The sequence below is a fragment of the Triticum dicoccoides genome, chromosome 2B, assembly GCF_002162155.2.
Source record: "Triticum dicoccoides isolate Atlit2015 ecotype Zavitan chromosome 2B, WEW_v2.0, whole genome shotgun sequence".
Lineage (NCBI taxonomy): Eukaryota > Viridiplantae > Streptophyta > Magnoliopsida > Poales > Poaceae > Triticum > Triticum dicoccoides.
The window spans coordinates 145,040,285-145,060,022 of record NC_041383.1 but is presented as its reverse complement, the minus strand read 5'-3'; the positions used below and the strand labels follow the sequence as shown (position 1 = coordinate 145,060,022).

The 19,738-nt window shown below is 45.5% G+C and overlaps 1 long non-coding RNA gene across 7 annotated transcripts; it reads right to left on the bottom strand.

Annotated features, from left to right (window-relative positions):
- Positions 1 to 14,258: 14,258 nt before the first annotated feature.
- LOC119362661 lies at positions 14,259 to 19,732 on the bottom strand. Of its 7 annotated transcripts, XR_005173566.1 has the most exons (7): positions 19,113 to 19,732; positions 18,691 to 19,016; positions 17,540 to 17,687; positions 16,789 to 16,862; positions 15,683 to 15,831; positions 15,410 to 15,595; positions 14,259 to 14,531 (listed from the first exon to the last, which is right to left on the bottom strand). It is a non-coding gene; the product is annotated as an uncharacterized LOC119362661 (long non-coding RNA). The 7 variants fall into 7 exon arrangements; XR_005173565.1 differs by lacking the exon at positions 15,683 to 15,831 and having other exon boundaries at positions 15,410 to 15,612; positions 16,762 to 16,862; XR_005173564.1 differs by lacking the exon at positions 15,683 to 15,831 and having other exon boundaries at positions 16,762 to 16,862.
- Between the last annotated feature and the right edge of the window lie 6 nt (positions 19,733 to 19,738).

Genomic DNA, 19,738 nt, shown 5'->3' with positions numbered 1-19,738 from the left:
CTCATCCAACCCGTCACCGTCCAGCAAGCCTACGATGGAATTACTCATGCATGCCGGTGAGCATCATGAAATTGGTGATGGAGGATGGTTGATGATGACGATGGTGACGGATTACCCTCTTCGGAGCCCCAAAAAGACTCCAGATCAGCCCTCCCGAGAGAGTTTAGGGCTTGGCGGTGGCTCTGTATCGTAAAACGCGATGAATCCTTCTCTCCGATTTTTTTCTCCCCGAACATGAATATATGGAGTTGGAGTTGAGGTCGGTGGAGCTCCAGAGGGCCCACGAGGCAGGGGGGCACGCCCAGGGGGGCAGGCGCGCCTCCCATCCTCGTGGATAGGGTGTGGGCCCCCTAGTCTTGGTTCTTTCGCCAGTATTTTTTTTATTTCCAGAAATAATCTTCGTGGAGTTTCAGGTCATTCCGAGAACTTTTGTTTCTCCACAAAGATAACACCATGGCAATTCTGGTGAAAACAGCGTCAGTCCGGGTTAGTTCCATTCAAATCATGCAAGTTAGAGTCCAAAACAAGGGCAAACCTGTTTGTAGAAGTAGATATGACGAAGACGTATCAGGGGATGATTTAGCGCAAGGGAAAAATGGTCATTTTCAGAATGTTAACACATGGTGAAAATGGTACCAACATAACGGGCTCAACGAAATGAAGAAATGGGCGTTGGATTCACCTCATTTGGAGTTGTGGTTGAAAAGTTATGAAGTGTTTTCTGCCAGGGACCTATCTGTAATGAAAATATTTTCAAACAGGGCCTGGACAGAAAAACAAAAAACATAATTAGAGAAATTCGCTTTCACTGAACTGAATACGTATTCTGGGCTGAAGAAGAAACAAAATGCGCTTTCGGTGGAGGAAAACGTATTTGCCATAATACACTTTCACTTATCCGCCTCAGCAGCTCGGGTCAACGCTTGGACTTACAAGCGGGGCCCGCCACTTATCATGGTGGACAGGGCAGGGTCAACGCCTGTGCGGCTGACCGGCCGCCTGGGTCGCTGCCAGGTGGGGTCCGGGGCGACACGGGGTCCACCAGACGCGGTGTCTTCTTCCTCCTCCCTCTGTCCCGATCGAGACAGAGGAGGAGCTGGGGAAGCGCGACACCGGCGACGGCCTGGCTTGCTCCGGCCATCCCCAACCGAGCGGGTGGCACCGGCAGGTTCGGGACGAAGCGTCGCGTCCACCTGGGGCAGCAATGGCAACGGAGAGGACCGCATGGCGCAGGGGCTTCACGGCGGCCGAGGACAGAGGCGGCGACCGAGCGGGGAGCACGCGACCATGAACACTCCGGCGACGAGCGGAGGGATTGGGGAGGGTCACCGGAGCATGGGGAAGACGTGGGTGAGGTCAGGGAGTGGAGGGGTGGCTCGAGTCGGACGAATTTGAGCGGAGCACCATGGCGAGGCTTCGGCCATGGGAGGGCAACGGGAGCTCCTCGAGCTCGGGGAAGTGCCTACGCAGGACTAGAGGAGGGTTGTTAGGCTGGTGGTGAGTTCGGACGACTCGGGGGAGGCCTATTTATAGCCAGGGTGGTGCCGTGGGGATCCGGCCAGCGAGCACGGGAGGGCGCGGGAACACGACGAGCTATTGATTCAGAGCTCACAAAGGGGTAGGCGACACTGGAGAGCAGAGGAAGAGGCCGAAAAACAAGCTCGGAGCCAAACGGAGCATAGTGCACCCGTGGGCGAGCGTCGGCGAGCGTCGGCGAGCGTCGGCGAGGGGTTTTACAGAGAGGAAGAGTGGTGCAGGAGGACGGCGACAACGCGGTAAAACTGCTGGACACGCTCACTCGCGCGAAGCCGACGAAAGGACGAGGTGCCAAAGCACAAACGGCCACTGGATGCAGCCACTGCACACAGAGCGCGTGCACAGTGATGCCATTAATGCGGGCACCACGTGCACTGGCTTTAGCGGGGGAGATGGGCTGGAAATTGTTGTCTACGGGTAAGTCCTTCCTAGGGAGGTTACAACTGCGGTGGTAGATCGATGAAAACTGCTCCGGTTAAATGGTAAGTAACCTCTGAAGTTTACCGCAGTAAACTTGGTCCTGGACTGCTAATCAACAGGAAGGAGATTAGGAGCAATGGAGTTCTCTGCGAGGTTTAGGGTAAGACATACTTTCATCCTGGTAACTTTGAGAAGCTTTGGACCAAGATAAATCATAGTTGCTTCACAACTGCATATTTAGTCCAGAAATGAGATTTGGATGATGCACTCACATGGTGATGCCACTTGGGCTGAAATTTGGCAAGGCTTAGTGATTTGGTCGTAGTAAGAAGCTGTAACAATTTCATACCAATTGGATTCACCAAAATGGTACTTCCTTCACAACTATATTCACTGACCAAAATCTTGCAAGAATTTTGAAAAATATTGGCTAGGTGAAATGGTGCCAAATTTGGTGGAGAGAAGTTATTTGGGTAGGAGAACAATCTAGTAATTTATCAGGATTTTTGAAGCAATAAAAATTATACTTGCTTCACAACCTAGGGCGGGCAGGGTTATTCCATTAATAGAAAAAGGAATTTTCCCTAGAAAAAGAAATTAGGGTTTGATCAAGCAGTGGAGTGACATGATCTTGGCAAGGTTTGGAGAAAGATGAACCACTTGGGAGGGGGATGAGGATGATTTCCCAGGTGGCAAGGCCACAGAACCACTCCAAAAAGAAAAACAGAGCAAAAACCAATTAAATTAAAAGAAAAAAGAAAAGGGCCAAAATCCAGGCTGTTACAAACTTTCCCCCTTAAAGAAATATCGTCCTCGAGATTTGGTTGCTCAGGGAACAAGTATGACTTGAGGAAACCGTTTCCAGCTCGTGTATCCTTTTTCCTTTATTTATTGTTCCACCAAGAATTTCAGATGATTAACTTACCTTGCTCTGGGGTGGCTTGTTTGACCTTTCCCCAAATTCTGACGAGTCTTTGCTCATATACCAATTATTTTTTTACTGGCATTGATTCTCCATACCAGGGGTGATATCCAATGGATCTGAGCATAAATTTTCTTTTGGTCAGGAAGACCTTTTTACTTCTGTCATGGGGTTGCTTTAAATAATTGCAGGCCTTCTGGTTTAAATACATGCTGAGAATCATGGCCATTTTTGGACGGGATCTGACTGTCCGTAGGTGGTACTGATTTATTTTTGATTTATTCCTTTGGCTCGATCATGGGATATCTACCAAAGATTTGACTGCCTTCTATCGTGCGAAATATAACAGGGTATATACTTATAACTGTAGCATACCTAAATTATTAACATCTTGAGACTGTCCTGACAGGTAGGCTGGTGGGAAGATACTTTTCATGACAGGCTATCCGGGTTCTAGGTTACACCAGTGGATATACCTGGTATGGAACTGATGGTTTGATTTTTGATTTATCCATGCTGTCGGTATCCCCAGATGTGGTAATAAGCTGTGCGATGCTTTATACTGTCGCTGAAGTCAAACTGCTGAGGTTGCAAAAGAATCTTGGACTTGACAGAACAGATTTGGATATTCCGCACTAACCATTTTTTTAGCCGGTCAGCGGGATATGAAGTCCTTGTAGAACAGAGTAATCCACTGAGGGTATGCCTTTGTGGCTCCATATGTAATCTGGCCACTAACTGACTTGGGTATCCGGACCCTGATGGTCATGCAAAAATCATCATATCTTTGCTGTCAATCTCACCCTTTATCGGTCATGATTTTCTTTGTCAGGATATCTTACTGAAATAGGTTGGCCACATATATCCTTGATTCTTCGTATAACCATGGTCGTGGCTAGTGCAATTTTTGTCATTACTCCTGGTGCTTGGGTTCCGCACGTATATGGCATATACTCGGGGCTTGTAGCTGTACAGAGCTCTTTGTTGAGGCCAACCATACAAGAGTTCATGAGATCTCCTTGTCGGTGCGGGAATATTGGCCTTGGTGGCCACTATCAAGACTGTTGATTCTGTGATGTCTTATCCAGATCTCATAGATCCTTGTATTAAGTAAGATGTGCATCTCTGCTTATCTTCATTTGTGTGATTCACGAGGTTGGGGATCCTTACTTTCCTTAGGTATATCTGTTGGATCCTTGTCATACCTCATATGAGTGACTGATATGATTGGGGATGCATGCTCACCATATATAAGAATCATATGCAACCAAACACTTGATTCTTGAGGTAGGCATATGTTTTGATTGATTTGTGCTTTTGACCAAAAATATTGCGGATCTGACTCTTGAGATGTACTGCCATATATTGTCAGCTCGCCACATAATCTCTGAGGATGGTGCAATAGTGTGGTACTGATGCGGACTAAGTGGCTTACGAGAGAAGCCATCCGAGTAGCTTGCTGAGGAGGGCTTGTTAATTTCTGCTCAAATCTTTTGTCTAGGTATCGTGCAGAAAAAGACTCTATAGCTTACACAAGGAACTTGGTCTGATTATTGTGCTAGAGAAGCCTAAGTTCCGTACTTGAGAAGCTTCTCCTCGGGTTTGATTGTTGAGAAAATTTCATTTTCGTCTGTCAGAAGCTTTTACCGAGGTATCTTGCTGAGAAAGACCGGGTATCTTGGACCGGAAATTGTTCGCATATCATGCTGAGGAAAGTTGAGGAGCCTTGCATCATAAATTTCTTCCGATAACGTGTGGAAGAAGACCGAGTTTCATCCATCCAAAGTTGCATACTAATATGCAGACTGAAATCTACACCCACGTCCATAATATTCTGTGGTTGATTATTTGCATGAGAAAATTTGTTTGACTGTCTTCCTTGAGCATATCACATTCTGACTTCATTTCGGATGATAACATATTTCAAGCATCATGCATCGCTGAGCCAAAATTTTGTATATGATACATACCTTTGGCTGAAAATATATCGTTGATCTTGTACCTGACTTGTCTTGCTGCTGACTTGATCGTTACTGCTGTGAGGATTTTGTACTGATGTAGACTTGAGTTATCGGTACTGTTGTGAGGAGTGCATACTAAGGCAAAATTGGTTATCAGCCTCAAAATTAGATATTCCCCATTTCACTGCAGTCCTCTGATAATTCCATTTTGTTTAGCTGGGTTTCCAACTATTTAAAATCCTTGTTGCCTCTTCAAATCCGGTGTTTGTTGATGAGCAACTCTTTATAGGGGAAAATAATGTAACACCGGGGCCCAAAAATAAAGAAGCAAAAGAAAACTCAACTTAAACAAAAGCACACAACAACAATCAATTCAGACACAATCAATGTCACATATTACTTCTAGTCACACAATATGTATGCCTACTTAAGCACACAAATCTCGCGAGATCTTTGGTTCTACGATCTAGCATGTTGTGACGACGTGCACGAGGACGAATAAATGTGTGGAAGAATTGGTGTAAACAATGCTACACCAAGTGCTAGCTTAGCCAGGTAGCAACCTGGACTAGCTCGGAGGCGAGGACGCACTCGGTAATCATGTTGTGGGACACGAAGGTTGCAACCACATTATTATCAAGTGGACGGAAAAAGATCCGTACTCGTCCAAGAAATAGGACAGCGGGGAAAAACTAAGGCTGCCGACATTGCCCTTTCTTGATAACTAAGATCATTAAGGGTTGCCAACACGACAAAATGAAAGAGCAATTCGGGATAGAAGCATATCAATCACTGAAATGATAGGCGGGGCTGAAAAGAGGATATCGGCGAGGTACCTGAGCACCATTTTTGCAAACAGTGTCGAGATCACTTGGCATCACTCCGCTGGGACAGACATGACACCAAACACCGAAGAACATGCAAGAAAAGAAAACTGGAGAAATGCAACGGCTGAGTTGTAGTGGATCCGAACCGATGCCAGCTACACTCACCAGATAAACCGTTAGCAACAACTACTAAGGATATATGCATGCTATGCAACAAAAAAATGCAGCAACCAAATGCAATAAGCAAGCCGGACTTTAAACTACTGATTTCTACCGGTTTCTACTGCTCGCGCTGACTAGGGTGTCCTACAGCCAGACCTGCTCTGATACCAAGCACTATGGCACCCCGGCTCAGAGAAACCGGAACGCCCCGTATTATAGCCCAGAGATCGAGGATAAGTCTTCTCGAATACGGCACTACTTAGCATAGAAGAAATCAGCCTTCTATTATTACATGAATATGAATACAAGGTCTCCGATATTACAATGAATAACATCGGCACGGAGACACTATGCCATCCTCAGTTGCTCTATGCAAGCAGCAGAACAACACGATGCAGCGGAATAACTCTAGCAGCAAAACAACAATGATGGTGATGAACTCCACTCCGCAGGGACTCTGGCTGGAACGCTTATCCTAGCTCGCACGAATGGAAACCATGACAAGCAAGCAATCAAATCCGGCATGACCTGCAAACTGTCATGACACGCCAGGTCAGTACATTGAACGTACTTGCAAGCTCACAATAACCAGAAGCATTCAAGACATACAACAGCATGGCAATTACAGGTTAAACACAGATTAACATTATATTATCCGAACAACATAGCCTGAACAACATGATACAGCTAGAACAGTATGAGCATGGCATGATCATATGAATCTGACGATACTAGCATGCAATAAGAAAACACTATATGCACCACTTATTCTGCTCGGGCTACCTCATAACCATCACATGCATCACTTACCAACCTCGGACATCACACGATCATCTCATGATCAAATCAAGCTTGGTATAAACAATACCGTAGTGATCATTAAATGACCACAAAGAGCTTGATCTTTACCCATGATTCTCGCACAATAATACGTCTGCAACGTATCTATAATTTATGAAGTATTCATGCTATTATATTATCCATCTTGGATGTTTAATGGGCTTTACTATGCACTTTTATATTATTTTTGGGACTAACCTATTGACCCAGAGCCCAGTGCCAGCTTCTGTTTTTCCCTTGTTTCAGTGTTTCGCGGAAAAGGAATATCAAACGGAGTCCAAACGGAATGAAACCTTCGGAAAAGTTATTTTTGGAAAGAAAGCAATACAGGAGACTTGGAGTGCACGTCAGGAAAGAAACGAGGGAGGCATGAGGTAGGGGGGCGCCCACCCCCCTGGGCGCGCCCTCCACCCTCGTGGGCCCCTCGTGGCTCCCATGACATATTTCTTCCTCCTATATATACCAATATACCCTAAAACCATCGGTGAACAGAATAGATCGAGAGTTCCTCCGCCGCAAGCCTCTGTATCCACCAAAAACCAATCGGGACCCTGTTCTGGCACCCTGCCGGAGGGGGGATCCCTCACCGGTGGCCATCTTCATCATCCCGGCGCTCTCCATGACGAGGAGGGAGTAGTTCACCCTCGGGGCTGAGGGTATGTACCAGTAGCTATGTGTTTGATCTCTCTCTCTCTCTCATGTTCTTGAGGTGATACGATCTTGATGTATCGCGAGCTTTGCTATTATAGTTGGATCTTATGATGTTTCTCCCCCTCTACTCTCTTGTAATGGATTGAGTTTCCCCTTTGAAGTTATCTTATCGGATAGAGTCTTTTAATGATTTGAGAACACTTGATGTATGTCTTGCGTGGGATAACCGTGGTGACAATGGGTTATTCTATTGATTCACTTGATGTATGTTTTGGTGATCAACTTGCGGGTTCTGCCCATGAACCTATGCATAGGGGTTGGCACATGTTTTCGTCTTGACTCTCCGGTAGAAACTTTGGGGCACTCTTTGAATAGATGAATCTGAGATTGTGTGATGCATATCGTATAATCATACCCACGGATACTTGAGGTTACATTGGAGTATCTAGGTGACATCAGGGCTTTGGTTGATGTGTGTCTTAAGGTGTTATTTTACTATGAACTCTAGGGCTGTTTGTGACACTTATAGGAATATCCCAATGGATTGATCAAAAAGAATAACTCTGAGGTGGTTTCGTACCCTACCATAATCTCTTTGTTCGTTCTCCGCTATTAGTTACTTTGGAGTGACTCTTTGTTGCATGTTGATGGATATTTATATGATCCAGTTATGTTATTATTGTTGAGAGAACTTGCACTAGTGAAAGTATGAACCCTAGGCCTTGTTTCCTAGCATTGCAATACCGTTTACACTCACTTTTACCACTTGTTACCTTGCTGTTTTTATATTTTCAGATTACAAAAACCTATATCTACCATCCATATTGCACTTGTATCACCATCTCTTCGCCGAACTAGTGCACCTATACAATTTACCATTGTATTGGGTGTGTTGGGGACACAAGAGACTCTTTGTTATTTGGTTGCAGGGTTGTTTGAGAGAGACCATCTTCATCCTACACCTTCCACGGCTTGATAAACCTTAGGTCATCCACTTGAGGGAAATTTGCTACTGTCCTACAAACCTCTGAACTTGGAGGCCCAACAACGTCTACAAGAAGAAGGTTGCGTAGTAGAGATCTCACAACATCACGATATCCAACAACTCGGTATCCTTGATACCACGGTGATCATTCACGGATCACAAACGGAACCACTCTAGGCTCAACGGGTTACCTCGTAACCAAACGGCGATCACTCACGGATCACATAACCAACTTATCTGATCATCAAACCAGGGTTGTTATTAAGCACACCATTATTATTAATATTGTTGACTCACAGTGTGACACACACGAACTGGGCCCTTATCCACGGGCACGGCTATCGATAGATTTAATATACACTCTGCAAAGGTTAGTACATTGTATCCACACCACGGAACCCATGGCCTCGCACTCCCATTTGGGTGGACCAATGGCGTTCCGACAAAACCGATCTACTGCCATGGCACTCTCCCGGCCACTCCGACTCACTCCCCACTAGGCTAGTCCTAGGTGGCCCCGTGTCTACCAAAGACACCAACGGCCACCGTCGGGGCAAAACGGCCACCATTGTGGCAAAAACGGTCCCAAACGGGGACAAGGATACATAACAACAACAACAACAACAACAACAACAACAACAACAACAACAACAACAACAACAACAACAACAACAACAACAACAACAACAACAACAACAACAACAACAACAACAACAACAACAACAACAACAACAACAACAACAACAACAACAACAACAACAACAACAACAACAACAACAACAACAACAACAACAACAACAACAACAACAACAACAACAACAACAACAACAACAACAACAACAGGCACACAAGGCTTATGTCCGCCTACCTGATCAGGGTGGCGCGCGCCCATAACCTTCCCTTGTTGGAGCCACCATGACTCAGCCAACAGTTGTTTTAGTTCAATTTAATCTGGTTAAACTTGAATGCAATATGCTGAGCCATGATAAAAATGACATGATGCACTTACAATGCATGAGCCTGATATCAACATAAGCATGGGGGTGCAACATAACTATCCACCATATCAACAATGAATCATATCCAACTGAGCATACCACAATGATGAGCATGAATATTTTAAGTACAACACTACTCATAACCTGACCATTAGCATTAACAATAAATACCATGCAAGAATACATCAATAACATTACCGAGTAATCACTTAACCAACTAACAGCAAGGAACAATGCATATTAATGATACTCGGTAACCGATGTTAGTCATGGCCCGAAGAACATGACCAACCCAACATGTACTATTATCAATTTTGGCAATACGAAAGTAATACTAGTGATGTAGAACATATTAACAGAGTGCAAGAAAACATAGCATGACAGTAACCACCGATCCATAAGCATAACCGAAATAACGACAGCAGTAGCAAAACAAGCATATGGTTCTTAAAGATTCAAGTTGAAAACCAATGCTACTGCATGGCTATCATGCAAATGGTGGTTGTGGCTTGCCTGAGGATGAAGAATACACCGGGAGAAAGTGCGAGAAGCTCGCAGAACGAATCACCAGAAAACATTCTCTCTTGGAGGGGCCTGATTTAGCGCAAGGGCAAAATGGTCATTTTTAGAATGTTAACACATGGTGAAAATGATACCAACAGAACAGGCTCGACGAAACGAAGAAATGGGCTTTGGATTCACCTCATTTGGAGTTGTGGTTGAAAAGTTATGAAGTGTTTTCTGCCAGGGACCTATCTATAATGAAAATATTTTCAAACAGGGCCTGGACAGAAAAACAGAAAACACAATTCGAGAAATATGCTTTCACTGAACTAAAAACGTATTCTGGGCTGAAGAAGAAACCAAATGCGCTTTCGGTGGAGGAAAACGTATTCGCTAGAATACGCTTTCACTTATCCGCCTCAGCAGCTCGGGTCAACACGGGGACTTACAAGCGGGGCCCGCCACTTATCCATGTGGACAGGGCGGGGTCAACACCCGTGCTGCTGACCGATCGCCTGGGTCGCTGCCAAGTGGGGTCCGGGGCGACGCGAGGTCCACCAGACGCGACGTCTTCTTCCTCCTCCCTCTACCTCGATCGAGACAGAGAGGAGCAGGGGAAGCACGGCGCCGGCGACGGCCTAGCTTGCTCCGGCCATCCCCCACCCGAGCGGGTGGCACCGGCAGGTCCGGGACGAACCGCCGCGTCCACCTGGCGTAGGGACTTCATGGCGGCCGAGGAGAGAGGCGGCGACCGAGCGGGGAGCACGCGGCCACGGGCATTCCAGCGAGGAGGGGAAGGATTGGGGAGGGTCACCGAAGCATGGGGAAGACGTGGGTGAGGTCACTGAGTGGAGGGGTGGCTCGGGTCAGCCGAACTTGAGCGGAGCACCGTGGTGAGTCTTCGGCCATGGGAGGGCAACAGGAGCTCCTCGAGCTCGGGGAAGTGGCTAGGCAGGACTAGAGGAGGGTTTTGAGGTTGGTGGTGAGCTCGGACGACTCAGGGGAGGCCTATTTATAGTCGGGGCAAGGGAGGCCGAGCTCGGGTGGCATCGTGGGGATCCAGCCAACGCTCTGGCGAGGCCGGCGAGCACGGGAGGGCACGGGAACACGACGAGCTATTGATTCAGAGCTCACAGAGGGGTAGGCAATGCCGGAGAGCAGAGGAAGAGGCCGAAACGAGCTCGGAGCCAAACGGAGCACAGTGCACCCATGGGCGAGCGTCAGCGAGGGGTTTTACGGAGAGGGAGAGTGGTCCAGGAGGATGGCGACGACGCAATAAAACTGATGGACATGCTCACGCGCACGAAGCCGACGAGAGGAAGAGGTGCCGAAGCACAAACAGCCACTGGACGCGGCCACTGCACACAGAGCGCGTGCATAGTGATGCCATTAACGCGGTCACCGCGTGCACTGGCATTTAGCGGGGGAGATGGGCTGGAAATTGTTGTCTACGGGTAAGTCCTTCCAGGGGAGGTTACAACTGCGGTGGTAGATCGATGAAAACTGCTCTGGTTAAATGGTAAGTAACCTCTGAAGTTTACTGCATTAAACTTGGTCGTGAATTGCTGATCAACAGGAAGGAGATTGGGAGCAATGGAGTTGTCTGCGAGGTTTAGGGTAAGAAGGACTTTCATCCTGGTAACTTTGAGAAGCTTTGGACCAAGATAACTCATAGGATCTTCACAACTGCATATTTAGTCCAGAAATGAGATTTGGATGATGCACTCACATGGTGATGCCACTTGGGCTGAAATTTGGCAAGGCTTAGTGATTTGGTCATAGTAAGAAGCTGTAACAATTTCATACCAATTGGATTCACCAAAAATCTACTTCCTTCACAGCTATCTTCATTGACCAGAATCTTGCAAGAATTTTGGAGAAATATTGTCTTGGTGAAATGGTGCCAAATTCGGCGGAGAGAAGTTATTTGGGTAGGAGAAAAATATGGTAATTTATCAAGATTTTTAAAGCAATAGAAATTATACTTGCTTCGCAACCTAGGGCAGGCAGGGTTATTCCTTTAATAGAAAAAGGAATTTTCCCTAGAAAAAGAAATTAGGGTTTGGTCAAGCAGTGGAGTGACATGATCTTGGCAAGGTTTTGAGAAAGATGAACCACTTGGGGGGATGAGGACGATTTCCCAGGTGGCAAGGCCACAGAACCACTCCAAAAAGAAAAACTGAGCAAAAACCAATTAAATTAAAAGAAAAAGAAAGGGAAAAAATCCAGGCTATTACACCAACTAATAGTCGTAGTTGGCATCGACGGAAGCCATCCACTAGTCGGTCGCCAACACTATCTGGAGATGATCCTCGGCGCCATGCCGCAGGCCGGTGTCGTGGACCGTGTGGCACAGCCACTGACCTCTCACGCGCATCGCCGCCGTGGGTCTAGAGTGAGCACTTTTGCTCTTAGTGTAGGTGCTTAGGCAAATGCTTAGGTGCGTACAATCTGGTAGATGCATTGGAATGGAGGGGCGCCTTTATATGAGTGCAAACTACGTTGCATTGACATCGTGCGGACTCTTTTCTCGGTCCTCCTCCCATTACTTCCCTCATGCATTCACGATGCTAATTGAAGGAGGATGCATCATTGGTCGTTCAACATTTCGGGAACCGCTACCCCTCCCTCGTTTGCATTGCAACTGTATCAGGAACTATGCCGCCCGCTGTCAAATCGAATAGTACACTACTATGAAAAAGCTTACCAGTAGCGCTGTTTTTTTACTACCTGTAGCGCTGCCACACATGCTACTGTTACAATTCTACAACTATTTTTTAGCAGTAGCACTTGTTTTACCCCACGCTACTACTATCCAGCCATACCAGTAGCGCTGGTGCACCACACTACTACTATTTCACACCCACGCTCCTAGTAACAGAATAGTAGTAGAGCATCGATAATACCCCCACGCTACTGGTAACTAATTAGGATTTCAAAGAAAATCTACCTATTCCACTTTAGACATACATTTCGTTGTACTCACATACATGCATATCATAATACATCCATGTTATGCATACAGTCAATCATACATATCTAATATAGATAATTAATACATTAGACATATAATATATGCCACGCGTATAGGTAAACGTATAGGTCGTTGACGTCGGCGCCTCCACAAGCACGTGTTGAAGGTGTTGATGTCGTCGTCGTCGCCGCTGCAACACCATGACGATGTCGTCATCGTCGTCGTTGTCGCCGCAGCACTGTGAGGATGTCGTCATCGTCGTCGCCGCCGCCGCAGCCCTCGTCGATGTCAATGTCGTCATGTCGGGGGAAACGACACCTACGGGATCACGAGGAATCCCTTTTGCTACGATTGGCGGGCGCGGGGCTGTGGAAAGAGCGGGATAGAGAGATCAAAGCAGGGGGATTATCCAGGTTCAGGCCGCAAGTGATGCGTAATACCCTACTCCTGCTGGTTTATGTTTATCTGGTGTTCTTGACTAGCTACAAGGCATGCAGGGTCCAAAAAAATCCCAATCCTTCCTCAGTACGCCGCGGGCCTCCTTTTATAGTCAAAAGGGGCTGCCACAGTGGCGCACAGGAGGTGGAAAGTTGTACAGTAGTCGAGTCTATCTCCTGGCACCGTAGGACAAATGCATTTAATGCGCTGCCGACGTGCCCTTCTTGCTTTATTGGGGACGGCGAGGAAGCTCGTCCCAGCTGTCGCCGCCTCGCCTGCCTTCGACGTGCGTCCGAGCTGGCGAGGCGTGTAGCGCCACACTGGCTGGCTGCTGAGTTGCTGCGATGGCAAAGTCTTCATGAAGATCTGCATGCCACCACGCAGGTGCTTGCTGAATTGGCCTAGAGGTTGCACGTCACCACGCAGGTCCTCGCCTAGTTGGTGGGCTGGCAGCTGCATGGGAACAGTGGTGGAGTCTTAGCAGCACCACAAGAAATATGTCAACTTGTGACCTTGACTATTGGTCACTGAAAGGTCATTGCTTTTCATTTGCGACCTTTTTGTGACCAAAAACAGAAGGTCAAAAGATGGCGGTCGTAAACTAAAATTAACGACCTTCTCTGTGAGAAGGTCATAGACGTTTAGGACCAAAATAGAAGGTCGTTGAACCCATGACCTTTTGTTTTGGTCACTTGCTGTCTGCCCAGGCCACGTCGGATCCGAAGTAGCAATCTAACGTGGCAAAATTGCGACCAATTGAAAAGGTCACTGACAAGATTCAACCCGTTTCGATTAGGTGTTTTACATGGGCCGAGCCCAAGAATTTGGCCTTTTTATTATTATTTTTCTATCAATTTTTGATCGGCTTCATGGGCCAAGCCCAACAATTCGGCCTTTTTATTTCTAGGCCTCATCCATTTCATAGTCCATTTAATTAAGCCTTTTTATACCTTTTTTTCATAAATGCGCAATATTCTCGTCCACTATTGTTTGGGCCATAGCCTTTTTAGAGCCTAAATATTACTCGATCCAATAGAACATTCAGCCTTTTCATTCACAGATTTCCTTTACACATTTCAACAACAAACAATCAATAGTTCTCTCAATTAAATGATCAAATCCAGAAATCACTCAATGAAACTCACAACAGCACATACACGTCTGCATGATCCATCAAGTTTGCATACAATCAAAAAGAAATACACATGCACCAAAACATGGTGGCAACATCAACTAAAACTATTGTGCACATCTCCAAGCTTCTTCTGATCATGGTCACAATAGCAGCCACCCCAACAACATTAGATCCTGATCTGCATAAATTATAAGCGAGATATAGTGGAAATTAAATGATTGCCAATAAAAAAATATCCATTCAAGAGAATAAAAAATACACATAAATGCCCAAATACCTCAATTCAGTAAACACTAAGCATGGCACAGGAAAACTTCCAAAACTTGACTACAACACATCAACCTGATGATGTTCTACTAAGACATTCAACACACCAACAATACTAGCGTACATGTACCAACACACCTACTAGCTACTAGTGCAGGTCATGCAATGAACATCTAGTGGCTACTAGCACAATTGCACAAGCAATAGAAACAGCAGCAACTACTAGCACTGCTAGCAGTAACTACTAAGTACTAACTAGTAGCAGCCAAGAGCTAGCAGCAGCGAAACTAACACTGCAGTAGCAAAACAGCAATAGTGCAGGCTACAGCCAGAGCATCAACAGCAGCAGTACATCTACATGTAGACTCTAGGGAGCATCAACAGCAGCAATGCATCAAATGACACCTTGTTGTGATGTAACAGCATGGTACAACTGACTTGCTTCCAGAACAAAGTGTGGATTATATAGAAGAGTATAGATCTGTGTCCCTTGGAAGCACATCAAATGTTAAAAATCTAGACTGGTTAAATAATAATTGTATTATTCTCACAGAATTCGTACTTACACGGAGAGACACTAACATGCAGGAATATGTATGGATTGTCAAAACTTGCATTATCCTACTATCACTAGTACAACAAGCTGCAGGTTGGCATATCCATGAACCATGTACCTTATGACAGATACAATATATCATCCAATGCTCGACTATGACAAAAATTAAACAATTACACCTCACAAAGACAAAGCAAAGAATCATGGAGCGAGTAGGGGGGGTAGAAGGGAACCTGAGGAGCTCATCGGAAGTGGTTGTAGCCTAGGCTGAGCTTCACCATCACAGCGACAGCAAAGGGAGGCAGCCGAGCCTACCAATGCGTAGCCATCATAGGAGCAGTAGCAGTGTAGCACCACCACTGCCAGACCGGAACTGCTGGAGCGAATCACCATCACATGGGTCACCTCCACCGAAGGATCTAGCAAGGGGTAAAGTCTGCACGTTTCAGTACAAGCTAGTGACGTCAAAAACCAAACAGTAGCAAGAAGAAGAGAAACTCTAGTACATGATGATTAGTTGAAGAAACAGGAACTGCATTCAGTAGTGATGTTTCCATCATCCTACTATCACCAGTAGAGAAAACTACGGGTTACCATAGTTCTGGAACCATGTACTTCACGACAGATGTATGTAGTAACACAAGACGCACGACACCTAAAGAAAAATTATTCATTCAAGAGACTAGAAAGTATACATAGAAGTACTAATGGCCTAAAAATCAATCTACAGATGATAGATAATAATAAACAAACGACAACAACATATTTTCATCATTATATAAAGAGAAACTAACGGACTGTTATGTGCACGCAGATGCACCAAAAGAAACTAAAGACCATTTATCTTAAGGATTCCACATAGCTGCCGAACATGCTTATCATCCAAGGAAAGAAGCATATCTTTTTCAGGGGAAATCAATCTACAATCCAATGGATATTAGGACTATCTCGATACAGAATATGAGCATGAGCGATACATCACGCAGTATACGCGTCTGGAGAGAAAGAATTACGACCCACAAGGCAACAGCGATAGCTTCTAACTTCACATATATTTCAATACCTACTGCTATTGTCATGTATGTTAAATATGCAAGAGGTAAAAATGACAGTTATGTACATCCATTGCAAACAGACTTGTGAAGAAGATAAACGGTTAATGCACTTCAATCATTAATCCAACATTGCACATAAACCTAGAAAGAAAGTAATAAACCAGTCGCCCTAATACAAAACATCATTAGGCCCAAACATTTGGCATATTCAAACATGATGATGTTCTACGACTACATCAGGTAGTTAATACCTCCATGATGCTACAGGTAGAAAATATTTACTCTATCATATGAGTTTGACTGCGGAGTATACAGGGGAAGACGGTAGCTCAATCTATCCAATTATCCATACAATGTAAAAGGTCGTGAACATACTAGGCGCAATATTATCACCATTTATAGTACAATAAACTCAGATCTTATAGAACAAATTGACATTATCAGACAATGCAGGAAACTGTGTGTTTTCTCCCAGCCATATCATACACCAAAAGCACAGTGCCTAGCAAATGTGAAACCAGACTTGTTACCGGTGAGTATGAGGAGGTCATCGGTACCTATCACAACTGTGCAAGTAGGTCATCATTTGGTACCTGGCACAACTCTGCAAGGAGGTCGGCATCATTGATTCCTGAAATTTTAAGTATTGTTCGGTGAACTTAACTCAAACAATAATATGTCTAAGAACGACCAGACTACAAGTGAAGCTTATGATTACAGATACAGAATCTAAACACTGAGTTTAAATATTTAAGTTCAGAACATAAATGTAATCTGATGATGTCCATCACATTCCTATGCTTCCATGATGAATTATACACTTAATAGCTACCAACAAGCATAGGCAATTATGTATGACAAACTAAAACAATTTCTGATCAACACGTGTAGTGGGTTTAACTTTTACAATAAAGTATATTACAAGATATGTCATAAGAATTAATATCCCAAGGAGCAGACCATTGTACATTTTTTCGTACAACAAAACATGTATGCAAGAGCATGACTAGTGACGTGTACTAGCAAGTGAGCTATATACTAGCAAACTGGCATGATTATGTCCTAATATTTTATAAAATTTGATTACACAAGAAGCTTGCTGGTGTGGTGGCAACGTATACATATACATATACAAATACAGATACATATAAAATTTGATTACACAAGAAGCTTGCTGGAGTGGTGGCAACATATACACTATTTAAGAAGGGATAGTTTCACAGCCCAATAGTGATGTTGCTACGATGCCAGATATGGAAAAAATACTGAGCTGAAAGTGGCAACATATACATATATCTTAAGTACAACCTCTTCAAACCACTACTAAACATTCGCTTTGGTCTTTGCGCTGCATTCCAGATAGACATCCATACTCCTTGGCAAAGTCAATGCCTTCCTTCTTGGTGACAGCCCTCTCGCTCCCCTATAGTCCAATGGCCATCTTCTCCATGGACATCTACAAGGGCAAAGCACATCATTGATGCAAGTGTCACCAAGATAGTTTCAGTCAAAGTTAAAGCAAGTTTACACATGCAAACTGAACCAAACCGAGGTGCATATTCATATGTGTGTGTATGTAGAGATGCAAGTGCCATCTGAATTTTTGGGAACCAAAGTGTGGTTGTTGTTGTTGCTACTTTAGCCAACTGAACTAATTAATCCAATCAACCTAATACGCTTCTCTCAAAAAGAAAAAGAACAACTTAAAATGTTGAGTGCAGTAGCAACATCTACTCGTTACTGTAGTTCCAGTAAAGGATGGCCATAGGATATGAATGAGTTATAAAGAAAACTAGAGTTGAACTACCCAGCCTCATATATAGGAGCAAATTTGATTACACAAGAAGCTTGCTGGAGTGGTGGCGGACGAAACAAAAATCACCTTGCCACCGTTTTGTGGTTTCACAACTAACCACAGACCAAGAAATGGATGAATTAATTTGGCCTAAGCAGGACCAACCCAAAACAAAACATGGGACATAAGCAATTCTGTTCTCTTTCTTTCTTTTACACCAGTGTCATGTACTATACTCTACTGTACTGCAAGTGCCATGTGCTACTGCAGTTTAGTTGAGTTGTAAGACTAGAAGATGTTACTGTAACCTTTGCAACTGAAGAAGTAGACACAGAATAACTGGGTGGATCAGCATGAATCAACAAGCTAAAGGGCACGTCAATTCTTTACAGTGGTTCTTGCGGCTGTTCCCCATGGAGGAGAGGTCTAAATGCCAGAATCTACAGCTCAAGACGATCTTGTGTGGATCAAGCCAAAGTGTTAAGACTGCCTTTTACATCAGTGTCAGGTGCTATATTCAAACTATGCTGCAGCTTAGTTGAGTTCGCAAGTAGGACTACAGTGGTTTCCCTACAGTAAGGAACAACCAAGACAATGAGAGATTCAGGGCCTGCAGAGAAATAGAGTTCATGCATTAGCAAATAAACATAGATGGATTACCCACCCTGTAGCTACAGACACCCAGCAGCAGCAGCAATAGGTAGTAGAAGAAGAGGTCAGAGACTCCCACGGCAATGATAACTCCTTCCGAGCGGAGCAAGAATTCCCTGATTCCATGCACAACAGCTGGTGTCACAGATGAGGAAGGAGATAAATAAAATACTAGCAAGAATAGATGCAACCTATTTTGATTGCAGGGCAGCTCGTGTCAGAGATGAACAACTACTACGTAACACATATGGTTTCAGTTTGGCACATGCATACACCGCTCTGTATCAATCTTAGACTTGAGAGCGTGCCATTTTCTTTACACTTGAGAGGCTTGCCAGTCTGAAATTGGATGAATTAGACGCAAGCTTAGCGAGAGGCAAGATCCATGTAGATTGAAGAGGAGGGGATAGAAGCAGGCAATGGGAAGGGTCGGACCTTTTGATTGAACTTGGTGACGGGGACGTTGTGAGCGCAATCGGGCCGCAGGAAGAGCCCCTTCGCCGGACGCTGCGTTGGCTGGGAACCCGGCTTCCCCTTGGCCGGACCGGTTCCCAACACAGCAGTCACATGCGGCGAATATCGTCCCAAGGCGGCCACAACAACGGAGGAGGAGGGAGCTCGGGGCGAGTATCAAATGCGTCGCAGCCGCACCAACAAGCCGTTGCGGCTAGGGTTCGTCGTCGCCCTAGATCTGTCGGTCGGCATCGTCCCAGGGCGTGCACGATGAATGGAGGAGAAGCAGAGGATTGGCCATCGCCCCGCTCGCGCTCGTGGCTCGCGACGGCTGTGGGAGTAGGTGGGGTGGTGGCGGAGGTGATGGGAATTTGATTCGGGAGCTGAGGAGAGATTTGGGGGATTAGATTCGGGAGCGGAGGGGAGATTTGGTAGCGGATACACGGTCCACACGCGCGCCACGGTCCGGCCAGCTCGACGGAGCGGCGCGCATCGAAGCACGCACGCGCGCGCCGGCGAGAAAACCGGCCGTGATGCCATGGCCGAGAAGCAGACTGGTGGATCTGGGGGATGAATGCGAGGGGAGAGGGTGCGTGGCAGAGACGAGG